Source organism: Myodes glareolus, chromosome 7, assembly GCF_982192425.1.
Source record: "Myodes glareolus chromosome 7, mMyoGla1.1, whole genome shotgun sequence".
In the NCBI taxonomy this organism is placed as follows: Eukaryota; Metazoa; Chordata; class Mammalia; order Rodentia; family Cricetidae; genus Myodes; species Myodes glareolus.
Window position 1 is genome coordinate 38,892,057 of NC_142032.1, and position 26,460 is coordinate 38,918,516.

The 26,460-nt window shown below is 45.6% G+C and overlaps 1 long non-coding RNA gene across 1 annotated transcript; it reads left to right on the plus strand.

Annotated features, from left to right (window-relative positions):
• The first annotated feature begins 54 nt into the window (after window positions 1-54).
• On the plus strand, window positions 55-25,298 carry LOC125403406 (uncharacterized). The gene is made up of 5 exons (XR_015738372.1): window positions 55-246; window positions 7,776-8,004; window positions 19,916-20,252; window positions 21,970-22,101; window positions 22,533-25,298. It is a non-coding gene; the product is annotated as an uncharacterized LOC125403406 (long non-coding RNA).
• The last annotated feature ends 1,162 nt before the right edge of the window (window positions 25,299-26,460 follow it).

Sequence of the window (26,460 nt, forward strand, 5' to 3'; positions counted from 1 at the left end):
ATTTAAAAGGGAAACTGCTCCGAGCCGGGCGGCGCATTCCCGCGGATGCCGCCCGGTCCGCGCGCGCGCGCCCACGCCTCCCGGCCCACGTGCCGGCTGGCGTGGCTTGGGGACGTGTCTTCCCCCAGGCGGTTGCACCCGTCCCTAGGGACGAAACAGAACTTCAGCTTCAGGTTTCCAGCCCTCAAACAGTTAAGTGACTTCCTGCAAACGCTACAGTCCCAGCAACCAGCCTTCCAATCAAAAGTAAGTTGGTTGATGTCACTGGCATTGGCTCAGCCAATCAGAAGAGCGTTCCGAAAGCTAGCGCCCGACACTTGTAAACCTGCAGAGCTGGTGTGAAACTGGACAGATCTTTACATTTTGCGTTGCTGGTGGTAACCCTGAAATATAGATGGGAGGATGGGTGATTAATAAATGCAGTGTGAATCTATAGTTTTAAACAAACCCTCAGTATGGCAGGTCACGTCGTCCAAGGACAAACTCTGAAGCGACAGAATCTATTCGTTCTTGTTTGAATTGCAGCACTTTGGAGATGATTAAAAGTTCCTCGTCCCATACATAAACTATTAGAAATTCATCGAAAAAAAAACCACAGCTAACAAAAGATCTGGTTCCATATTCAATGTACGCCTTGGTATTTTGCTCTGCCCCAGTGTTTCTACTGCCCCGAGTGTCACTAAACCCAGGGAAGCGAAACTCTTCATTTGCATAACTTTAAAAATCCTTTTCTTTTCAGGGACTCCTCCCAATTCCTTCCGGGCACATTTCCTTCCTCTTGCTTTACAAATGTTGAAGAACAAGCAAGGCTTTTCTGCTTTATCAGGTAGATAGTGGCAGAACTCAATAGAAACCACAGGGTTCCTGATTCCCAGCTCGGCTTTAGAAGAACCAAGCCCCTGTGAAATATTAACTATGTTAAATAGATTCTTAAGAACTGGAATCAGCCAGAAATCCTTACTAACTGAATCTTGTGGCATTACTTGATTAACAATTAGTGTGGGTTTGCCATGAATGCTGGGGTTGTTTTTCCATCTTTGTAGCTGAGCAAAGAATCAAAGGCCATTATCCATAACAGGGACATGCTAGCAGGAGCACTGCTGATTCAAAAATCTGTCTACTTATTCTGTGTATGAAAGGCTCATGTTTCTATGAGATGCTAATTTTACAGTATCTAACTCTGACTCCCACTACTGATTCATCTTCAAGGTTTGGGATGCTTCCACCGGGTTCTTCTGGGTTTCAGATGAATCCTTCCAGTTTGAAGGTTAGAGCAGACTATTTTGGCTTCTAAAGTGCTGCGGGAAAGACCACACAAGATCATTTCCTGGGGAAAGAACCAGTAGAAAGGAGGGACTGGCCTGTGGAGAATTACCACCATCACATCAGTATCCCACCCCATGAAAGAATGGAGTCTTGCTCTGTGCCAGGCCCACACCCACACCCTTATGCAAGTAGATGTATAGTTCACACTGTAACAGGGAAGCCATCTTGGATTTATTTATTTATTTTTGCATTCTAAGATCCTTAATTTCAGGGAAGAATTCCCAGGAGCTGGCCATGATGGTGCACACCTGAAGTCCTAGTTAGGGACTGAGGAGGATGGAGCATTTGAAGAGACCAGCCTGGGGGTAGCCTGGACTAAAGAGTGAGAGCCTTTCTCCAAAAAAGAAAGAAAGGAAGGGAGGGAGAGAGGGAAGGAAAGAAATAAAGGGAAGGAAGGAGGAGGGATTGATTTTTACCTAATTTGTGATCTTTTTTTGTAGAATATAAACTCTGTCCCTAAGATACATGATTCTTGGAATTTGCACCTCTGCCTGCCTCCTAGGACACAGCACAGATAACCAGTTGGCTTCCTCCAGGAGCCTCCTGATCAGTGCCTACACAGCCTCCCAGACCTGTGTTTCCACAGGCATGAGTTACACTCATCTAAGTCTCTTCTGGTCTAGGGCTGAGTGGCTAACAAAAACTTTAAGATTAAGATCAGCATTATTCTCAGAAAAAAAAAAGTTGAAGAAAAAGAAAAGCCTGCATCTTTCCTTAAAGATTATGGGCCTGAATTTGAATACAGTAACCTCAGAGGTTTTTTTTATATTTAATCTCTAAATTTCCTTACTTCTTTCTGCCTTCTCTTCAGTGCCCTTTAATTTCATGTAGTTTGGACTGAGTTCTCTGATACCCTCGATTCAGTTATAAAGATCGAGCCGGGCGGTGGTGGCACTCGCCTTTAATCCCAGAACTCGGGAGGCAGAAGCAGGAGGATCTCTGTGAAATCGAGGCCAGCCTGGTCTACAAGAGCTAGTTCCAGGTCAGCTACTGCTTTTACACAGAGAAACCCTGCCTCAAAAAAATGAAAATAAAAAAATAAAGATGGAGAAAGCAGATTTCATCCGTGTGAATTTCTCTCACAGATTTGCAAACAAACTGCTACTTGATTTAGAGAAAGTTTTCAAATCCAGCAATTCTTGCATTGTGCACCATAGACCCTTTCCTTACCATTCCTTCTCAGATATTTATGTTCTTGACTGCGAGACATGCATGAGGTCAGAAATACAAAGGGAGTCTGTCCTAAAGGAGTACTACGTGTTAAAAAAAATACATGTGTTTGATAGCACAGGTAATAAATCCTACATCATGATTTTTCCCTTGTATTTTTCAACAATATTTTCCTTGCTGTGTTGGAATGTACTATAATAGTTTTATGATTAAAACCAGCTTATGCTATTTAGCCAGCATGTGGTTGTCTCAATTAAATTTTGGCAATTTACCCCATTAATATTATGCTTTCCCAAGTTAGTCTTTATACATCTCTACTCCAAATATCCCCACCCAGAGGAACAGTGGAGTTCCGAGACTATAACTGCTTCTTGTTTATATTGTTTGCCTCTCTGCACTCTCCCTGAGTTTAGGTTTTATTATCCAAGTTCTCCAGGCTCTGGTTTACCAGCCTGTAGTCAGAACAATGAGCCGTTTTTTACAAGGCTTCCTAAAGTAATTATCATTAATGATGTAGTACAAGACAGTGCCTGAAGGCTATAGGCCTCTGGGGCCTAAGAAGAGACCTGTGACCTCACCTAACCCTCTGAGCCACCTCCTTATCTGCCGACTGATAGGATTAGATTAACACAGGAGACTCAAACTCTTGCCACGCAGGGGTCTTTAAAAGTCCCTAAAGGACAGGTGTAATCCCAGTACTAGGGAGGAAGAGGAAGGGAGACTGAGGAATCCAGTACCGGAATGCTGGAGACTGTCTCAAAGATCCTGGGGCAAGGCTCCTAGAGTAAGATTTGCTCTCTCAGGCTCACCTTGTCTGCTAACACCACGGGTTACCGCAGTGAAGGTTGGAGAACCTTAATCCGGTATTTAACGAGAACGCATTTTCCCCCCAAATTAATTCTTTTTAAAAACAGGATCCTAAGGTAGTCTCCAACTGTAGCACCTCCCAAAAGCTAAAGTTAACATACCTTATTTCCTAATTTCATAATCTCACCACCACCCATTTCTTTCACTGGTCTGTAGGTAGGGCCTGGAAGCTTAGAATCTGTTCGTTTTCCTAGGTAAGCCCCAATAAGGTATTTCCAGGCTAATGCTGCTGATTCCTCCCTGGAGATTTATTTAGACCCGAAGCAGGGCTTCCCCACCTTGGTGGGTGGGGCTAATCACCTGGCACTCCGTTTAAAACACAGATGGCCAGGTATGGCCCCTGCTCTAGGCCCGAAGTTCAGCCTAAATTCATATGCTGTAGATTCAGGGCTCTGCGGATTCTGGCTTTTCGCTGTCTTTTCCTGCTGGGAGGCGTGGACTGTGCCTGGACAGAGTTGCCAGCCTCCCGGCGGGAAGGAAGAAGAACAGATGGCCCGCTGGGGGTAGGGGATCACGTGTCAGACCTCACATTGAGCAGGATCCACACCTCTCCCTTTCCAGGCCCGGGCTCTGCAGCTTTTGCGATCCCACCCAGTACACTTAAAGGGCCTACTGGGGAAAGCTACGTTCGTTTTACTGAAAGCAGAATTTGGGAAGTTGGTGGGCTTAGCGAGGACATAGACAGGAGTGAAGGAGTGGACTCTCCACTACAGTGATGTCCCTGGAACTGAAACACAATCCGATAAAGCCGGATCTGGCGAACTGCTTGTGGCCAGGTTGAGTTAACACCCAGTGTCTGGAGGGGGCGGGGAGCTCCGGCAAGCGCGAAAACTTACACGACGCCCTACTTTACTCTCTCTCTCTCCACTCAGCAGCCTACCGCAAAACTCCAGGCCTCTCCATTGCAGAGCGGAAAGGCCATCCGTTCATGCATATGCAGGAGGATAAGTTTAGCCCGCAGCCCCCTGTGCTCAGAGCGGCCCAGCTCGCTGCTCGGAGGCGGGTGCTCTGCTCTGGCCGCAGAGTGGCGGGCGGTTCAGCCACTTGCGCGCCGAGCGTCTGGGCCTGGCATCGCCCTTTTAAAAAGTCTTCCGCAGGCGGCCGCCGCAGCAGCAGCCGGAGGAGGCAGGTTCATCTGAGGACAGTCCCAGTTCTCAGAAATCCCTTCCCTGCTGGAACATCAAGCTCCCTTTGCTGCAGTTGAACAAACTGCCCTAGATTGGGGGACGAGGAACCCGCCCCAAACTCGTGCAAGGAGCTCCGGGCGCCCGCGCCCACGTGAGCTAACCTTGAAATTAGCCCCCATACCTGAGCTGGGGGTGGAGCAACTAGGGAGGACTGCTGGCCCCTCGGGGCGCTAGCCACTAGATTTGCACCCTCCACGTGCGCGCACCGCCCTGTTTCATAACTCTAGAGAGATTTTTTTTTTTAACTCTCTGGGGTACCATGGGTGTGAGGTGTGCTGAGAAGGCAGGCCACCTTCCACCCCCACATCCTCGAAGATCAGGAAAACCTGCCCCGCGGTACCCCTGGGAACACTGCAGAGTAGGGTGTCACGATGACATCAGCCTCTAAACATAGTCAGCACCGCACCCCAACTCTGGGCGCTGCGAGCAAAGCGCGGGGTGGGGGTGGCTGGTGCTGCTGTCTCCGGGCGGGGCGGGGCGGGCTGACCGGTCGACCAGGCTGTGCGGGTGAAGATGACTTTGCAGGAATCGTGCTCTCGGCGACTGCAGGCACAATCTCTCCCCCGATGACCCGGCCACGCGGCTAAAAAAACAGTAATATCTTTCCGCGCCTTCCCCTGCCCCATAAAAGCTACGTGCACACGCCTGCAGCCTTTCGACCCAGTGTGTGCCTTTTATTTATAAGTCAAACCATTCCCAGCCCGGGTACTCGGGCTCGGTTCGGTACCAGTGCCCCTCTCCTCTGACCCCCGCCTCCCCCCCCCCCCCAGCTCCGATACTGCCTCGGGGCTAAGCTTGCACAGGGGTCGGCGCGGCCCTCTGGGTGAGTCAGAAGGGCTGTGTTTCCTGTGGTTGTTGTGGAACAGTTTGTCCTTTTTACCCCCCCTCCCACCCGTCTCCACCCCCTTGGTAAATATAGCGCTCACGTTTCATCATCTCTTTGTCCAACGAGCGCCAGACACCCCGGCCCGCGGCCCACGCCGCCTCCCTCCTCCTCCAGGCTCGGTTACCTCGCATAACCCCGCGCACTGGCGGCAGCAGCAGCCGCCCCTCAGTATCGGCGCCGCTCCCCGGCGCTTCCCACCACAGGACACTCCCGCCCTCTCTCATCGCCTCCCCTGCTTCCAAGTGTCCCGTCGTTCTCCGCCCCCCCCCCCACCCTGGTGCCACCCATTCTCTCCGAAGTCCCCTCTAGACTTTGGGAGGTAGACACACCCACGTCCTGACCGCTGGGTCCCCCGCCCCCTCCTGTCGCCAGTCCCACGTCCCAAGGATGATGCCACGTTCCCCTCCCGAGTGAGCGCAGGTGACAGGCGGCTGAAACAGTTCTGATTCACCGACAGTTGCTCGTACTTAGGGGGTGGGTGCTTGGCGAACTGTCTTCCTCCCACCTTCTACCGCCCCTACCCCAGTAGGGACGTGGGCTGCAGGGTCGGGAAGGCGAGGTGAGTGGATGACAGGCAAAAAAAGAGTGTGCTTGTTCTTCACTCTCCCTCCTACTCCCTGTTTCATTTCCACACATGCAGCCACCCACCGGGACCGGAGGCGGCTGGTGTTCTCTGAACACCGGGAACTGGCTCTCTCCGTGGTCTCTTGTTTACTTCCCTCCTCCTCTCTCTTCCTCCTCTCGCCCATCACCGGGCCTGCCTCCCTCCTGCCTGGAGCAGCTGGGAAACCTGCGGCGAAACACTGCAGTCATGGGACTTCCCTGTGCCCATGTGGCCCTAGTTTGCCCTGTCCTGCCCTGCGACCGCTTGGGGCGCGTCTTCGGAAGGACGGCCCTTGAGGCTCCTAAGCCAGCGGCTCTCTCCTTGGCTGTTGTCTCTTCTACCCTCATCTGCTCTGCTCCCCCATACCTCCCTGCGAAGGCAGGGCCTGGCAGCCTTTTTGGCCAGGCTTCTGGGCCACCCCCATGAGCGGCCACCTGTCTGGAAAGAGGTGGTGTGACAGTTGACAGATCCTAAGAACTCTACACCCAGGGAGCAAGAGAGCTGGCTTCTTCGTCACCACAGACTGTCCTGTTTATGCCGGCTGCCCCAACTTTCCCTACTGGCCCCCGAAAACCTATTCCCAGGGACACACCTCGAAAGAGGCAAACCCTTTCCTTTCAGGCTTGCTTCCTGGCAGGGAGGAATTCAGCTTTTCCTTACAGTTAAGCTGAATGAACAAAGGGCCCCAAAGAGGACAAGAGGTTCCAGCTCTGTGTGCTGCCTGCCTGAGGTTCACCCCATTTTAAAAACCACCTCTTCACCACCCTCTGCTCACTGCCATGGTTACCACAGTCCTGTCCTTGAGCGGCACTGGTTGTGTAAAGGCGGCGGCGAACAAGGGCATTTTATATGTTCTTTTAAATATCCAAAACACTGGGTTGGTATTTGGGAAGCAGAGAAACGGAAATAAAAGGTCTGGCTGATGCCTGTTTCCTTCTGACTCCAGGACCCTGAATAAATCCTTTACCCTGAATGCCCCTTCGCTCCAGAGGGGATGAGGTTTACTGCGCCTCCAGGGTGGAACTGAGAACGTGTAGTCAGCAGCGGGCGTCGGTCCCTAAATTAGTCGGCCTCTCCCCACAGCCTGCAGCTTTAGACCTTGCCCCCAGGCTATGCTCACCCCGCCTCGCGCCTTCCTGCTGACTGGTTCTCCTTCACGCTCCAAGAGTCCCACACGTTTGACTCACAACTCTCCACCCCCACCCCACCACTGTTAACACTGCTAAGGAATTTAGCGATCAGGTAGGTAAGTGGCCCATCTGAGACCCTAGTCTCTGAACCTCTCCATTGTTGTGTGGGTACCCTAGACCTTTGGAACACCAGATACCAAAGCCATTTCTGAACTCTTGTCCTGCACCCTACTTCCTGTCCAACATTTCTTTCTCTTCTAGTTTATGGGCTCCAATAACCATATTTGAGCAATTCTTTGACTCAGTTTGGCCCCCTAGTCTCCTTTTTCACAGTTCCATCTTGTCCTCACACCCTTCCTACCCAGCTACAGCAGACACCATGGTTTGTATACGTGCGCCCCTCACCTGGTTCCTGGGACTTCCTGGCAAAGCACAGTTCCTCTCCTATTTGCCATGCTGAACTAAAATAACCAGGCTACACTGTCGCCACTCTAAATTTATGATCCTAAGTCTCCAGTGGGCTCTCAGCACTGTCCTTCTGCATATCCCCGGGGACTTTCCTTTCCCACACTCTGAAATAACTAAATTGCACCTTCTGTCCTCAGACACCCTCCTTGTTCCACACTCTGAGCCAAAAGCCCTGCTGTTTACTTCAAGGAGGAAATGAAGGCAATTTGACAAAAGGCTTCACCTTCTGCCTACTGCACCCTCCATGCTCTGGATCTTTCTGTTCAGGTGCTGCCTACACTTCTGTTCCTTGGATACCCATCCTATACCTCACATGCAGCACCAGGATGCCTCCCCAGGATGCTTCCCAGTTGTCTATTGCTACAGGTAGGATTTTATTTGAATGACTCCATGACTTTATGTAGTTGAAATTTAATCCCTATTGTGAGATGGGAAAAGAATAGGCCGGCATGGCTCAATTGGTAGCACATGAGGGTATCATTTAATCTGCGAGTCCCTGTTCAGTCTATGTTTACTGCACGAGTAAGAAGACAATAGTTTGAATTCCCAGAAGCCATGGAAATGTTTGGTGGGCAACCTGCTCGTAATTTCTGACATCCATCTCAGGCCCCCATATGCATGTACACATATGTGCCCCCAACATATACACATATGAATATGTATACACACATATGCACACATAAAGAATGCTGTAGGATAGTGCTCTTATACACTGTGAAGATTTGTCACTCCTATTGGTTTAATAAAAATGCTGATTGGTCAGTAACCAGGCAAAAAGTATAGGCGGGGCAACCAGACTAGGAGAATTCTGGGAAGAGGAAAGGGAGAGATGCTGTCACCAGTCAGACACAGAGAAAGTAAGATGAGAGTGCCTCACTGAGAAAAGGTACCAAGCCACGTGGCTAAACATAGATGAGAATTACAGGTTAATTTAGGTTGTAAGAGTTAGTAAATAATGAGCCTGTGCTAATAGATCAAACAGTTTATAATTAATATAGACCTCTGTGTTTCTTTGGGATTGAATAGCTATGGAACTAGGCGGGACAGAAACTTTGGTATACAAAAGAAAGGAAAAACTCTGACTACTATGGAGTCCCTTGTTGTTTATCCCACCCCCTCCCAGGGGGAAATACAAGCAATGTCCCAGCAAAAAATAAAGGCCTAAGTTCACTCTGACTAACCAATGATTATATTGGGTTTTCTTACAGAACACAGGTGAGTGGATACCCACAGGATTGTGGACTCTCCTCCCCCTCCAATAGGCCATCCCAGGGAAGCTTTTACCCACCAGTAACAAGCACTTCCCTGCAGCCTTATAGACTGCGCTTCCCTCCATAAGTTTTCTCTGGCCTATAAACTCATTCACTCCCCTTGCATGTGATTAAGGCAGAGTTGCATACAGGAGATGGTAGTAGTGCAAGATTCTTATGTGAGGGTCTCCCAGTTTGCCCTACTTCTCTGTGTCGGGGTGTAAGCAGTCAATAGAGCACACTGGAAAAATCCTTTTGGCAGAGGGATGTAGTTGAACTCCCCATGAGGGCAGTTGCTTGGCTCTGGGGGCAGTTATTGTTGACATTCCCACGAGTGAATCCTGGTAGCTTTATCAGCAGGCACGAGGCAGGTTCTAGCATCCTTGTCTCTTGCCAGCTAATGCTCTATACCTTCAAGGCCGGCTTTACCCTCCCAGGCCTGTATCTCCAGAACCCTGAGCCAAACTATACCTTTCTTTATAAAGAAGTCTACCTTCTTTTGTTATAGTAATGAAAAACAGATTTAAAAAAAAAAAGCTTTTACTGTTTTTATTATTGTTATGTATACGTATATTGTGTATAGATGAGTGTGGGTTCATGAGAGCCTTTCTCTCTGTCTCTCTCTGTCTCTCTCTCTCTCTCTCTGTGTGTGTGTGTGTGATGACTTTCACAGGTAAGGTTTAGAGGCAAATACTTATAACAAAACCATCCATTAATAGCTTCTGAACTTAGCCCCACCTCCTGCTCATCATCAGAATCATTCACATTAGTACAAAAATGTTTTTACTTAAACACACAGACTCTTAAAGCCAATAGAAAGTCTTTATTCACCTACCAGTGGGCTACACAGGGAACTTACCCAAACTGTGTAGCTACTTGCTTACCATTCTTCACTTTTTATGCACAAAAAATTTTATATCCTGGTTGACATACTTCAGTTAGTAAAAATGGTTAGCAATAAGCAGAGCCATAGAAGTGAAAAAGCAAGAAAGCAAAGTTATTACACTTAAGGGCTTTCCCAGAACTGTGGACTATGATGGATTAGGTCTTTGTGCTTGCTTTTTGGCAGGTGTAGGGGTCTTTCTGTTGGGTTCTTAGATCAGAATTGTATGTTGGTGCTTTTAACATGGCATCAGTGTGCGAAGGTCTGGGGACCTGTTACATATTTTCCTGTCTCTATTCATGGGTATACATACATGTGCATGAGTGTTTTTTCAAGGACTCCATGGTCTTCTGTAATCTTTGCTTACTGTTTTTGCCTGACTGCACATCCCCTGGGTCGGTAGCAATCCTGCATGCCTCTCCTATTCTCTCTCCATTTAACACCAGTCACACTTTCACGCCTGTCGCTAGACCAGAACTACTCTTGTCAAGGTCACAGATGATTTTCATCCTGGAAAATCTCCAGGAGTTATTTCTTTCCATTGACTGCCTCATAGCACAGAAGACAAGGAGGAAGCAGTGAAGAATCACAAGGAGAACAGACTTCTGAAGCTCAAAGAGAGGCCAGTTCCTCAACTGTCTCCTCTAATGCCCTCCACTTGTCTCTCTTTTTAAAAAGTTTATTTATAAGAGAGCAGCGAGGTGGCTCTGCTGTTGTTGCTCTTCCAGGAGACCCTTGATTCTCAGCATCACATGGCAGTTCACAACTGTAAATCCAGTTCCAGGAGAACTGACATCCTCTTCTGACCTCTGGGGGCATCAGGTTCAATTTCAATATGTGCAGGAAAATACCCACACACATAAAATAAAATTCAAACAAACAAACAACAGAAAAGAAAACCAAAAAAAGTCAGGCATGCCTTTAATTGAGAGGCAAAAACAAATGGATCTCTGAGTTTGAGTCCAACCTGGCCAGCCAGTTATAGGCCAGCCAGATCCTGTCTCATAGATGGATGGATAGATGGATGGATGGATGGATGGATGGATGGATGGATGGATGGATGGATGGATGGATAGATGGATAGATAGATAGATAGATAGATAGATAGATAGATAGATAGATAGATAGATAGATAGATAGATAGATAGATAGACAGACAAATGGATGGATGGATGTGTAAATATTATTGTATGAGTGTCATGGTATCTATGGAGATAAGAGTTCCCCCTTCCACTTTGTGACTTCCAGGGATCAAATTTGGTTTGTCAGGCTTGTGTGGTAAATGCTTTTCTCTGCTCAGTCATTTCTCCAGCCTTCTAACCTCTTACAGCCAAGTGAATCCAGGGCTTGACCTCATCTTTCCCATTCCATGGGTGACTTCATATGCCCTAAGATGGCATACCTTCTGTGCGGGGTTCCCTATATCATTGTGGCTTGTATCAAAAGCTTATGTGACAGATGTCCATTTAGAGAGTCTCCCTGTGTAGCTCTGGCTGGTGTAGAACTCACAGCCACTTTCCCGTCTCAGCCTCTGGAGAGCTGGGGTTACATGTGGGCACCATCATGCCTGGCTATTCCTGCCTTTGCGCCCGACATAAACTTCTGTTCGTCAGATCCCCGATGTCTCCACATCCTCACCCTTCCCATTGCTTCTACTGTACCACTTTCACCTCTCGCTACAGTTGCTGTCCTGGGCTCCCAGCAGGCCTCCTTGGTCATGGTCTCTCTTTGCATACAACTCCTACAGGCTCCTTAAAACACAACAGGTTACAAGACAGCCCTTTGTAAAGCCCTGCGTGTCCCACAGGGCACCTGCTGTAGTCCACACAGTGGGAACAAGCCCTACAGTGTAGGACCTGGCTTAGCTTCGTGGACTTTCTGAGACCCTCTTCTTCTCTATTGTTTTCCTCACTCCACTCCGTCCACTCTGCTCACCTTCCTTCCATGGGAGCCAACCAACTGCTCTCCTTCCTTAGAAAGCTTCACAGGGGTGCATCCCATTATCCTGGAGCCCCATCCTAAGACCCTACACGGCTTCCCTCTCCCCAAGCGCCCCCACAACTCCTCATTCTTTTTGATATTTATTCATTAGTTTGTTTGTTTATTTATTTATTTATTTATTTATTTGAATTTTCAAGACAGGGTTTCTCTGTAGTTTTTGGTGCCTGTCCTGGAACTAGCTCGTGTAGACCAGGCCGGCCTCGAACTCACAAAGATCCGCCTGCCTCTGCCTCCCGAGTGCTGGTATTAAAGGCATGCACCACCACCGCCCGACTGTTCATGCATTTATTGTTTGTTTATTTGAGACAGGGTCTCAGGTTGACCTCACATTCTCTCCATGGCCAAGGTTAGCCCTGACCTCTTGATTTCCCTGCCTCCATACCTCTCAAATGCTGTGATTCTAGACTGGCAAACCATGCCCAGCTTTCCTTCACTCTTCAGGCCTCAGCTCCAACGGCCCCTCTGAGAGAAAACCACACTGGTCAGCTTTGCAAACCCTGCCGCTTCCTATTGCCCCTGGCTCTGTTTTACATTTTCCTTTCCAAAGAAAACATTCGCTATCTTTTTTTTTCCTCCTTGGCTTTGTTTTCTCATTTCATATTAATTGTTAATTCTGGGTCTCTCTCTTGCTGGAATACAAGCTATTTTGTTCATTGATATATTCTTCGTCCCTACAACAATGCCTGAAGATAATACATTCCCAGTGAGCATTGCCAAAGCCAAACACAGAGGATAAAGCCCTGTAGCATTTGAACTCTTATATTTCCCAGACACCGCTAAAATATGCATTTTGTGATTTGGACACTCCATGTCTATTGATGAGGAAATTAAGATACAAAGCCAAGGTCACAGGGGTGCAAAGCTGGGATTTGCTCTCAAGACCCTGCATCCAGAGCTTGTGTTTTTGAGTACTCCCTTATCCTGCCCCTGCCTCTGAGTAAGGCAGAGAACTGTAAAAAACGATCTGCCTGCTGCGGCTGTAGTCAGCTGCTGAAGCACACAATGGCATTTCCAGATGTCATCTGTATGTGTGGGGGAGCAGGGAATGTCACGTGGGCCATTTCTCCTACTCCAGACACAGACGCTGAAGAAAGAGTGAGGACACAGCTGTGTGCTTTCGTCTTGGCTGGAGGGTTTGCTACCTCATGATGCTGAGCAGATTTGCACAAAGGCGTCATAGTGTAGTGGGAAAAGCTCCCGGCCCAGAGGGCCCACAGACATAGCATGATCATAGCAAGATGCCTCTTCATCTTCCTGCTCCACTATTCTAGCATCAACTTCACCTGGTCCCTCTCCCTCCCTCTCTTTCCACCCTGCCATTACAGTATCATTTTCCTTCTGGGCCAGTTCCTCACGTTGTGGAAAATTCCAATCATGGACAATGGTATAATCTGCCTTCTTGTTCACACTTGTCATCATGAGGAGGAAGACATTCGGGGCTTATGCAAGTCTTTCCTTTGGTCTGATTGGACTAACTTAAGTTACTTCCACCGACCCACCCTCATGGCCAGGGGGTACTTGTTGAAGATAGTTTTGCATTTAGAGATTCAGCAGGCCTTTCTAAAAGCTTTTGGAAAATGTATTTAAGAAGTTAATGAGTAGCAATGTTGCAAGCCTTTCATTGACTGGGAATTGCATTGCAAGGGAAGAAGACACATTGACTGTAATGCTTAAGACGGTTTTGTTGACCCCTTTAAGAAGTACTGCAAAGTAGGTCTCACTGACTCATGCCTGTTGCCCCAGGAAATGGGTGGCAGAGGCAGGAGGATTGCCAAGTCAAGACCAGCTTGGGCTGCTGCCCAAGGCCCTGTCTAAGAAAGGAAGGAAGGGAGAAAGGAAGGGAGGGAGGGAGGGAGGCAGGGAGGGAGGCAGGGAAGGAAGGAAGGAGGAAGGAAGAAAAGAAGAAAGGAAGGAGAAAGAAAGAGGAAGAGAGAGAAAGGAGAGGAGAGGAAAAGTGGGTAGGACCCAAGGACTCATTAGGTTATACTTTTGGATTTAGAAGTGAATTTCTTTCCTATGTTGACAATGGGGTGTGTGGGATTTGGGATATTAGGAAGGAAGGATGAAACAGGAGTACTTTTCTCTTTGACCTATTGTCCCATCCCCACAGCTTCCCTCTTCTTATTATGAGATAGCTCTTACTAAGCTGAGCAGGCTGGCTTGGACTTTGCTAAGTAGCCTATACAGACCTTGAATTCTCAAGCCTCCCGCCTTCAGCCTTCTGAGTAGCTAAGGTCACAGGCTCACCTACCAGGGCCTGATCCTTTTCAGTTTTAATTATTTCATTCTTTTTGCTAGTAGTTTTAAAGTTTTATTTATTGTTGTTGTGTGTATACGTGATGGGCATATTTGGAGGTCAGATGGACACATTGTGGAGTTGATTCTCTCCTTCCACCTTTATGTGGGTACCAGGGATGGAGCTAAGATCAGCAGGCAAGTGTCTTTATCCACTTAGCCATCTTGCTGGCCTCCTTTTTGAGACAGGGTCTCCTTGTATAGCTATGGCTACTTTAGACTTGTGGCAGTCCTCCTACTTTAGCCCACCTAGTACTGGCTCAAGGTGTTTGCACAAGGCCATGCTTCTTTTCAGTCATTTTTGCTTTTGTTTTTTGAGACAGGATTTCTCTGTATAGCCCTAGCTGTCCCAAAACTCACTCTGTAGACCAGGCTGGCATCTAACTCAGAGATCTGCTTGTCTCTGCCTCCCAAGCACTGGGACTAAAAGTGTGCACCACTGTATCCAGCCTTTCCAGTCGTAATATGAGAAATTCTATGCATTGGAAGCTACCATGTGTTCTTTCTGGAGAGATGGAATACAATGAGTGAACAGGCTCTAAGGTCAAGTCAGTTGGTCCTTATCAGTTGAGTTCTATCACTCATTATTTCCTTGAAGTTGGGAAAAATACATTCTTTTAGAATTTCATGGATTGGGGGGGGTTGTTTGTTTTTTATGATGAGGCCTCATGCAACCCTATAGTCCAGGTATAGCTAGCCTAGAACTGGCTATACCTGAATGCTGGGATTTCTGGCATACACCATCACACTGGTTTTGTTTGTGTATTATTTTTTTAAGACAACCTCACTGTGTAGACCAGGCTGGCCTTGTATTCTTGGCAGTTTTCTGTCTCAGAGAGACTGGGTTTACAGACATGAGCTGCTATACATGACTCTTAAAATTCATCTAAAAAGAGGTAAAAATAGTACCTTTTCACAGAATTGATGCAGGTACAACATGCTATAAATGACATGGAATTCAGCAGAGGGCTTGATGCTGAACAAGTACCACACTGGTGTTTGCCATAGAAACAAACCTGGAGATAGGTAGCTTCTTTACAGACAATCCCAGGGAAGAAGAACCAGGGTTTGGGAGCACAGTTGAGGTCTCTTCTATAGGAGAGCCTCTTGAAATTACCCATTCCAAGAATGGGAAGCAGAGGGATTTATCCCTCAGACTACATTTTCACTGACGAAAGTCTCTTCCAGGAAGATCAAGCAAGCCTTCCATTTCTGGGTGCCTCAACTTTGAAGAAGGCTCTGAGACAGAGAGTATTCAGGAATCTGCCTGAAATTTGCACTCCGCAGAAATGTTCTGTGCAGTTGAGGTTAGAGGTGGGTCATGAGTATGTGAGGAAGAGCGCAGGAAGCGCCTGTTGAGAGGGCTCAATCCGTGTTAGCCGTTGTTATTAGATTAAATGACTCACCCCAGTACACCTCATCTTTCCTGAGTAAGAGGCACACCTGGGGAGCTTGTTAAAATGAAGATTTTGGTTCAGTAGGTTTGGGGTGGGCCAGAGTGCTACATTTTAATGAGCTCCCATGTGGGGCTAATGCTAATAGCAAGATTTTATTTAACTGATGCTCACTTATCGAGCCCCTCCTCTCTCTGAATTACTGTGTTAGAGACGGTGGCATTTTGTTTGGTAGGGTGAATATTAGTCTCCCCAAAATGTCCATGATTGAATCCTCAGCCTTTTGAATACGTGACCTTACATAGCAAAAGAAAATTTTCAGATGTGGCTCAGTTGAGGACCTTGAGATAGGATGGTTGTCTTGGATTAATGGAGTAGGTGTGACACACTCACAAGCTTTCATGAAAGGAGAGGGAGAGAGGAGACTGGAGTGATAATGTCACACCTAGCTCTGAAGAGGGAGGACAGGAACACAGGTAGCTCCCAGAAGTCTGAAAGTTAAGGGGATGTTTTCCTCATGAACCTCTGAAGGAATAAGGCCCTGCAGACAGATTTTAGATCGCTGATATATTTTTTGATTTTTAATCCACTAAAGCTGCATTGTCCCAGCAGCCCCAGAAACTAATACAAATGAGAACAAAATGAGGCCTGGATAGATCAGGTGAAGAAGCTATAATAACGTATGACTCCCTAATCTTAGTTGCTTCAATATAAAAAAAATGATTTGTTAATTGTTCAGAATACATTGAAAACAAAGATCGGTTGATGTGTCTGTCCATTCAGGTCCCAGGCTGATGGTAGAGCCACCGTCTGGAACATTGCGAGCAGAACTTCCACTCACACCTCATATGTTGCCATCCTACCCTTAAGGGGGATAGAAGGCATGATTCACCCACATGCGCAGAAGGCAGAGAGCTGGAAATAACTGAGTAAGCTCCCGGTGTATTCATCTAGATATAAGAACAAAATAAACTATACACTCTGGATAAGATGTAAACATAAACTCGCTATGTCCTACATGTCTGTAATCTCAGCACTAAGGAGGCTGAGGCAGGAGGATTACCAGTTTGAAGTCAGCCTCAAACCAAAAAAAAAAAACAACAACAACAACAAAAAACCCAACCTATATAGTTCTGCAAAACAAAACTCTAGATGAAATAGAAAAACAAAGACAGCTACTTAGGCCTCTCAAGGACAGCGAAGCCGGCAGTAGAAGGTGGTTGATCTTTTGAAGAAGGGAATCACATCAGTAGAGAGAAAAGAGGGTGATACAAAGGCGCACACCTTCATTGTAAATCCAGTAAGTTCTGATAGCTAAGGTGGTAACAGGTGTGTTAATTCATTTGATTGGCGTAGTCATTGCTATCATGTTGTATATATGATCTTTATTTGTTAATCAAGTATTTAAATATTTAGGGATTCTGGGTGTAACTTGGTGTAGCATGTGAGTCTCTGGATTTGATGCCTAATATCACAAATTTAAAAAAAAATAAAAAGAGAACTTCTCACTCACAGCAGCTCTGAGAGTGATGGTAAATCCCTGGATGATTAATTGTTTGTCAATTTGATGCAAACTGGGGTCATCTGGGAAAAAGGAACCTCCATTGGAAAGAATGCCTCCATCCAATTGTCCAGTGAGGAAGTCTATAGGGGTACTTTCTTGTTTAATGGCTGACATAGGAGGGCTCAGCCCCTACGGGCAGTGCCTCCACTGGGCAGATGGTCCTGTGCTGTGTAAGAAAATAGCCTGAAGGAGGAGCAGGCTGGGAAGCAACTTTTCTCCAAGGTCTCGGCTTCAGTTCCCGACTCCAGGTTCCTGCCTTGAGTTCCTGCTCTGACTTTCCTCAGTGATAACAGTGACCTGGGAGGTGTAATAAGCAATAAACTCTTCCTCTTCAAGTTGCTTTTGGTCATAGCATTTATTAGAGCAAGAGAAAGCAAATGAGGACAGTACCAATCTCTGCCATTTAAAGTGGCTAAAATGCAAATAGGATTGTGTGTGTGTGTGTGTGTGTGTGTCTGTGTGTGCGTGTGCATGTACATAATCTTGCCTTCCTTCTTTCCTTCCTTTCTCCCTTCCTTCCCTCCCTCCCTTTCTTTTTTGAGATAGGGTTTTATTCTATAGTTTAGGCTAACAATGAACTCACAGAAATCCTCCTGCATCTGCCTCCCAGATGCTGGGATTATAGACCCAAGACACCACACCTGTCCTTTATTGTCTTAAGAGTCAGAGGACAAAGTCTGGGCACTCATAGCTGATGAAAATCTAAGGAAGAAATTCCAGAAGAGTGAGAGCTAGAGAGGAAGAACTAGGCTATAGTGAATGCATTACTTACAATGCCCAGAATAGATTTTAAACTCAGTGTGTAGAGAAAGAGAGAATCACAGCCTACCACCAGAAAAGACAGTCATGGATAGAGGTTGACCATATGGTGGAAACTGGAGCTAGAACTTCTAAAGCAGCTATTATATTTATAAATGGAAAGAAAGAATCCACTCAGAATGAGTGGATAGGAAACCTCAGCAGAGAAATAAAAACTCAAATGGAAATTCTGGAATTTGAAGACTTACATGAAAGGCCTAGAGATGTAGATCAGTGTTAGAGTACTTTCAGAGCAGGCACAGGGCTCTGGGTTCAATCTCCAGCACTATACAGATAGAAGGAAAGAAGGAAAGGAAAGGAGAGGGGGGGGAGAGGGAGAGAGGAGCAAAGCAGTCATTGTAAGGGTTAGCTGTAAACAAAAACTTTCTGTCTTGACCACCTAGTCACAAATAAACACACAGAGGCTTATATTAATTACAAATGCTCGGTCAGTAGCTCAGGCTTACTACTAACTAACTCTTACACTTAAATTAATCCATATTTCTATCTATACTTTGCCAAGTGACTCATGACTTTTACTTCATTTTCTATATTGTCCTGCTTGTTTGGTGACTGACTCGCATCTCTCCTTACTCTTCTGACTCCACCCTTCTTCCTGCTAGCATCCTGCTTGTTTGGTGACTGACTCGCATCTCTCCTTACTCTTCTGACTCCACCCTTCTTCCTGCCAGCATTCTCTCTGCATCAGGTTATCTCATCCAGTCTCTTTTTGCCCTGCTATTGACCAATCAGTTCTCCTTATTAACAATGAGCATAGTCCACAGCAGTTAACAGCAGATGGGGGTGATCAACAGAGAGTCAATGAACTTGATGATAGATCAGTTGAAATTATGCACTTGGAGATACACAGAGAAAAAAATGTTGCAAGAAAGAACGAAAGAAAGAGCAAGCCTTGGGGACTTGGTGGGCGACATTAGAAAACATAACACATGTGCTGTGTAGTATTAGAAAGAGAGGGGTGAAACAGGAGGTGTATTTGAAGACATACACCCAGCCTTGTTACCTACTATCTGGTGCGGGAGAATTGTCTGTAATCTGTCAATCATATTTTAAATAAATGCTGATTGGCCAGGCAGGAAGTATAGGCAGGAAGTATAGGCAGGAAAACCAGACAGGAAGTAGAGGTGATGAAATGAGAACAGGAGAATTCTGGGAAGCAGGAAGCTCCCTCCACCATTCCTGCCCAGATCACCGAAGAAGCAACATGTGAGCTGACTGCTGGAAAAGGTACTGAGCTACATGGCTAACACAGACAAGACTTATGGGTTACTGTAAGATGTAAGAATTAGTTAATAAGACTGAGCTAATGGGCCAATCAGTTTATAATCTTATGGAGTCCTGTGTGTGATTTTCTTTGGGGCTTGCCAACCAGCCAGCCCCTTCATGTTACAACTGTCAGCTGTCGGTAAGAAATATTAGTACAGTACAATAAGATTCTATTTATATCTTTTTATCACACTTATTTTTATTGATTTGTTGAGGAACACACATACTGTGGCACTTCTGTGACGATCAGAGGACACTTTGCAGGAGTCAGTTCTCTCCTTCTGCGATGTGGGTCCTGATAGAACTCAGGTCTTCACACTTGGCAGCCAGTGGCCTTACCCACTGAGCCACCTTGCCTTCCCTCTGTATTTGCTTTGACACGGAGTCTTGCTGTGTACCCTAAGCCGGCCTCCCACTCATGATCCTCCTGCCTTGGCCTTCCACATACCTGGATGACAATTGTGCAGTACCACACCTGATACTCCACAAGATACTTTGAGAGTAGATGGAGAGGGAAAGAGAGAGTGAGAACCAAACCCATACTTAGCTAGGCAAACTCTCCATCACTAAGCTACATCTGCAGCCCGTTAATAGTCTCTTTTATTATTAGTTACTATGAAGTAAGCACTCTGTCTCTCAGCTTCATCCCTAGCCTTCAGTTGTTGCTGTTAATCTCTTATTTTGCTGAACTTATGAATTAATCTTTATCATTGATATATATATGTGTGTGTGTGTGTGTGTGTGTGTGTGTGTAACATATTATATCTGTATTATATGTCTGACTTGCTGTTATCTGTGGTTTCAGGCATCTCCTGGGAGTCTTGGAACACATCCCTAGAAGATAAGGGAGAAGCAGTATAGTAAGACATACGTTGACAGATGTAAAAACCTCAGTGCAACTTAAGCAGGATTAATACAAAGAAAATAATAAGTAGGCATATCACAGCCCAGCTCTGGCAATGCGAAGATAAAGGGAGACTTTTAAAGCTGTCAGAGGGGTAGTCATGCGGTAACCACAGGAACAGAATCTGAGCAGCACAGATTTCCCATCAGAAGGAACAATGGCATCTTACAGGACTGAAAGAAAAACTTCCTGCCAGCCAGATTTCTGTGTCTACTGGAAATACTCATCAGAAATAAAGGTAAAATAAAATACTTTCCCGTTAAAGGAAAATGAGAATCTGCTACCAGCTGACCCATATAAGACATTTCTAAGGGTGAAAAAAAATGAGTTCTGATGTATAATGGGGGAGAGTTCTTGCTTTGTTTGGCTTTTAATTTGTTTCTTTCTCTCCCTGCCACAGCCCCTTGTTTGTTTTATTTTTTTTCCATGGTGGGATCTCACTGTCTAGCCCAGGCTGGCATAGAATTTATGGTAGTCTCTCATTATACTCTTAAAAGAGCTGGGATTACAGGCGTGAGCCAGAGGGATCTTTCAGAAAGAGTATGGGCCCTTGTCAGTGATAAATATGTGGGTAAATTCAAATGATTTTTAGAATATTTTATTTAAAATACATATTAGGAGGCCTGGCATTGTGGCATGTCTTTAATCGCAGCACTGGGGAGGCAGAGGCAGGAAGATCTCTGAGCTTAGGGCCAGTCTGGTCTACAGAGCAAGTTTCAAGACTGCCAGGGCTATACAGGAAAACCCTGTCTCGAAAACAAACAAACAAGTTAACACATGTTAAGTATTTAAATCCAAAATTATAGCCTTAGTCATGTAGTAGTGGTGTATACCTTTAATCCCAGCACTTGGTAGGCAGAAGCATGTGAATCTCTGTGAGTTCGAGGCCAGTTTAATCTACAGAGTGAGTTCCAGGACAGCTAGGGCTGTTACACAGAGGATCCCTGTCTTCAAAAACTAAAAATAATAAAATAGAAATTATAGCCTTATAGGGCTTTATAATAATAAAAATTCACTATATGCAGCAATGATAGCATAGGATAAGGTAAATTTATACTGTTACAAGTTTTCTAAGTAGTATAATTTAAAATGTGAGTAGACAGATATATTTGAGGTACAAATAACTGTAATAGTCTATCTCCCCAAAGATGTCACGATATGGGGAGGAAAGATGTTTTCAGATCATCACAGCACAGCTCTTTTTCCTTGGGAAGCTTTTTCCTGGAAATTTTATTAGTGCTGGACATGAAGGGTGATTAAGAAGATGAGAAAAGGCCAACAACAGGAGTGAGGCTTCAAGCGCAGACGGCGCCACTCACATTTAATGTACGCAATTGTCATTGGGCTTGCCTTCTGAGAGTGGTAGGTGAGAGGCCCAGGCCTCCATAGATTCAATGAGTCCATAGTCCTAGCACAACCCCCAGCAGCCTGGCCCTAGATTCAGAGCCAAGGAAAGAAACATACTAAGAAAACGGGGCCAGAGCCAGGGGAAGAGACACTTTGTCCCCAAACCTAGAGGCGGAGAAGAGTCCCCGGACCCTGAAACCAGGACCAGAAGAAAGCACGAAGCCCTTAGATTCAGGGCATACCAAAGACATTCACGTTGGTCCAAATATTAGAGTCAAAAGGTAAAAAGAACTAAAGAAATGCACACAGTTTGGCCCCAGAATCGGAACTATCGCCGCCACTGACACAAAACCAGCCAATCACTGAGGAGGGAAAACTGACCAATCACGGAGCCCCTACATGCTTAGCATTCCCTTCAGGCAGTTACTGGTAGCTGGGAATTCTCCTCAAGGCCTGAAAAATTCCCTTACGTCATAGGGAACAGCCAATCCCAAGTCTGGAAGTCTGGAATTCCCCTTCCCCACTCGGGAGCAGCCAAGCACAAGCCCAGAGGCTTGGAATTCCATAAGCCTCTTACTCTGTATGAAGTCCCTCTTTTCTCTGCTCAGGGTCTCTTCTGTGTTTTTCCTGCTGCTGCTGTTGTTGCCACTGTTGATTCAGACAGACAGACAGATGGAGCAGCTTCAGACTGACAGAGGGACCCGAATTAACTTGAAATAAAGACTCTGCTTTTACATCTGGTAAGGCCTCCTGGTGATGTTTTGGAGATCCAGATTTTGGGCATAACAGTAGAAACTATGAATAATACCATAGTTTGGGTCTTTTAAAAGGAATTTACATAAATTACATTAGTCCTTTTTTCCTTCCTTCCTTCCTTCCTTCCTTCCTTCCTTCCTTCCTTCCTTCCTTCCTTCCTTCTTTTTTGTTTTTCGACACTTTCTTTCCTTTTTGTTTTTTTTTTTTCCTCTGTAGCTTTAGGTCCTGGGATTAGCTCTTGTAGACCAGGCTGGCCTCGAACTCACAGAGATCTGCCTGTCTCCTCCTCTCAAGTGCTGGAACTAAAAGTGTGCACCACCACTGCCTGGCTACATTAGTTCTTGAGAATGGGAAGTAAATGACCAAAGTGTAGGTAGGTCCAGTATCGAGTAAGGGTCCACATCTTTGCTTCCAGGTTGGACCTCAGACGTGTTCTCACACAGCTGAAGAAATAGAAGAGCAAAACAATGCTGAGTCTACTTCCTCCTTCCCTCGAGCCCTCTGTAAGTGCCCTAATCCACGAGGGTGCAGCCTTCTGATGGGGACTTTCCAAAAGTCTCATCTCTTAATATCATCACATTTATACTATGTGTGATTTTTGGGGACGCGTAGTTCACAGACTCACAGGAGAAAATTGCTGTGGAATAAGATGAAGGATAGACTAAGGCAGACAGAGCCAGGAAGCCAGAAGTAAATTGTAAGGTAATTATAAAAATCCTGATTAAAGATACAAAAGCCATGCTGGTAGGTGGTGGCGCATGCCTTTAATCACAGCACTCAGGAGGCAGAAGCAGGTAGACCTTTGTGAGTTCCAGGACAGTCAGGACTACACAGAGAAACCTTGTCTCGTAAAACCAAAATCAAACTGAACAAACAAAAGCAAAAGATACAAAAGCTTGACTAGGACCTGGGCAGTGGGACAGGGATGGGGACATGGTAGGAAGCTGGTCAGGAGGCAGCTCTAAGAGGGTTCAGGAAAGGTTAGACTGCTGAGAGACAAAGCTGAGGCTCCTGACTCGGTGCTGGTATCAACTAAGACAAAGGAGAGGCAAAGAAATGGAAGATAGTGGCATAAAAGAGAGAACTGGTTAAAAGTACAGAAGGCTTGAGAAGGAAAAATAAAAATTCAAGGGCTTGAGAAGGAAAAGGAAGGTCACCTTGTTTTCTAAAGTTGAAAGAGGAAACCGAGCCTGTATAGAAACAGGAGAAATCAGGAGATGGAGAAGATTATTTAAAAAAAAAAAAAAAGGTTTGGACTTCACTATTGGTGGTGTTTGTTTTCTCTATTAAACAGGGGGAGGTAGTTGGTGTGTGTGTGTGTGTGTGTGTGTGTGTGTGTGTGTGTGTGTGTGTGGCACCATGACAGGGACAAGAGTTTACAGTACTACCTGATCTGACATATTCTGTCCTTTGAAACAGTGAGTTGGCTCTGTGAGATCCATGGGGGACTGGTTCCAGAACCCTCTCCTGGAACCAAAGTGTAGATATGCAAGTGTCTTACATATACCTTGTAAATCTGTGCAAATAGTCATTGAACTGTGTTGTTTAAAGAATTAATAACAGAAATGTGTGTTTAGTACACACACAGCCCCCAACATATACCTTCTTTTTTGTATGTTTGCTTTGTGTTTTTTTTTCTTTTTTTATTATTGAGTTTTTGGGTTTTCCATAAAGAGTCTCTCTATGTAGCTCTGGCTCTCCTGGAAGTCACTCTGTAGACCAGGATGGCCTTGAACCCATGGAGATCTGCCTGTCTCTGCCTCCCAAATACTGGAATTAAAGGCATGCACCATTACCACCTAGCCATATTTCTTCTTGATCCACAGTCAGAACCCGTAAATAAAGAAGACTGTGTCATCAAGTATGAGGATTGTTTAGCTGTTGTAGCTGTCTCACTGAGAAAGAATATTATTTTGTGTGTTCTATGCATGCACACTTGGAGGTGTGAGTGTGTGTGTATATGGCACAGTTGTGGTGTGGGAGGGTCCATGCCACTGTAGGTGATGCCACCCCTGGACAGGCAGTCCTGGGTTGTATAAAAAAGTAGCATGAGCAAGTCGGGGAAAGCAAGCCAGCAAGTGCCGTTCCTCCATGGTTCCTGCTTGGGTTCTAGCCTGACTTCCAGCAATAAATGCAAGACAAATAAACTCTTTCCTCTCTGAGTTGGTCGTGGTATTTGCCACAGCAATAGAAAAAAAAAAACAACAAAAAACTAGAACGTGGTTTGCAAAAGAAAGCTTTCCTATTCTTTAATCAACATCCCAAATCCTGAGCTCATAATGATGTTATCATGCCAGCTTTGTTTTTGCTGCACCCTCCCCCCGTGCCTCTCCCACACGCTCGTGCCCTCACGCTCGTGCCCCCGCTTGTGCCCTCACGCTTGTGCCCCCGCTTGTGCCCCTTCTGGTGGTTCTTTTCTGCCCTGCATGTTCCGTGTATTCCACTGCTTTCCTCATCCCTTCCTTAAAACTCTCTTCCCTTCTTGTGCTCACCTTTAACCCTGCTCAAGATATTGGTTGTATATCTAAGCCAATAGATATATCCTCCCCAATTGTACACAAACTATTACTCTTATAAAGGCACTGCATCTTACCTTTCTAACAATAATAAATCTTGAAGGTTACTACTTGAAGGTCAAGTACATATTACATATTGATCTTCAGTATATAGTTTGTCCAGGTTTAAGGGCTACCGTGAAATCCCAGTAGAAATGCACATTATTTTATTTAACAAATTCTCTCTTGCTCAGCATTTAAGCTACAGCGAATCCCTTGGAATTTCAAAGACTATTATATTATAACAAACAACCCTTCACACTGGGGCAATATGCCTGTAACACAAGAGTTCTAGAAACCCAATGCCAAGTTAAAGGGGACACACGTTGATATTGTTTTGAGACAAGCTCTATGTAAGCCAAGTTGGTTTTCAAACTAGCAATCCTCCTGCCTCAACCTCCAGACTGCTGGAATTGCTGGTATACTGTGCCCATATCACATTTGTACTTTTAGTAAATGTTAAATTGCCGTCCTTAGGATTTGTATCGGTTCATGTTGTTTTTAGCTTTTAAGATGCTCTTTTCCTTTTCTGTGTGTGTGACTTGTTCAGACTGATGTGTTTCACTGTGGTGTTTTCGTACATGAATATACATGATCACAGTGTCCACCATTACCCTGTTATTCCCTCTCCTGCTAAGTATGTTTCCTCTTCAGTGAAACACGCAAGAAGGAGATGGCTCAGTGCTTGAGAGCAGCTGTTGCCCGCCTGTTCATCCTGGCCACCTGGCTAGCTTAGACCCAAAATAATCACACAGAAACTGTATTAATTAAATCACTGCTTGGCCCATTAGTTCTAGCTTCTTATTTGCTAACTCTTACATATGAATTTAACCCATTTATATTAATCTGTGTATCACCATGTGGCAGTGGTTTACCAGCAAAGTTTTAGCACTTCTGTCTCGGATGGCGGCTCCTTGGCGTCTCTCTCTGACCCCGCCTTCCTCCTCCCATGCTATAGGCCAAGCCAGTTCTTTATTCATCAACCAATAAAAGCAACACATAGACAGAAGGACCTCCCACACCAAACAGAGAATGAAGAAACAATGGGCAAACAGAAAAGGTGGGATCAAGTGGACTGTGGGCTCTGATGGAGATACACCAGCAGCAGCCTGGAGACAGCTGGTTCACTGTGTACAGCATGAGCAAGGAGGATGCAGGTTCTAATCTCTGTATGAGGTTTCTGTAGGGCAGCATTCCCAGGTTGCTATCATCCAGGAGGAGAAAGCTGTGGCTAGCAGTTTCTGCATACACTTGTTTTAGCTAAAGGTTCATAAATATCTGTATTGGGACCAGAGGATAGCTTTGCCATTACTCTGAGCCTGACCTGGGGAGGGCTTTGCTGTTCTTGGAGATATTGAGGCATTGGGTTTCTTGACATGATTGTGTTCATGTCAACTACACACATTACTTAGGACTTCATCTGTTCTCCACAGGTCATGATTTATTATCCTTTTAATGTATTTATTGAGTCTATCAACTCTTTATTAATTAATTTTATATTTTGTTCATAAGAGATATTGGTCTGTAATTTTCTTCTCCTGTCCTTACCACATATTGCCTTGAAAAACCACCTAATTCGTATACCGAATTCCCATTTCTGGATTTCATGTTGCAGTTTGTCTCATTGGCATCTGTCTTCCCTGGGATCTCTCAGCAGCTTCACTGTTAGACATTAGGAGTTAGACAGTAGGACTGTTTCCTGCCTCTGCTATCCCAACAAAGCGCAGGAGACAAAATGTGGTATCAATTTTGTAATGTCTTTTCCTACTCCACAGTCATACCCATAGG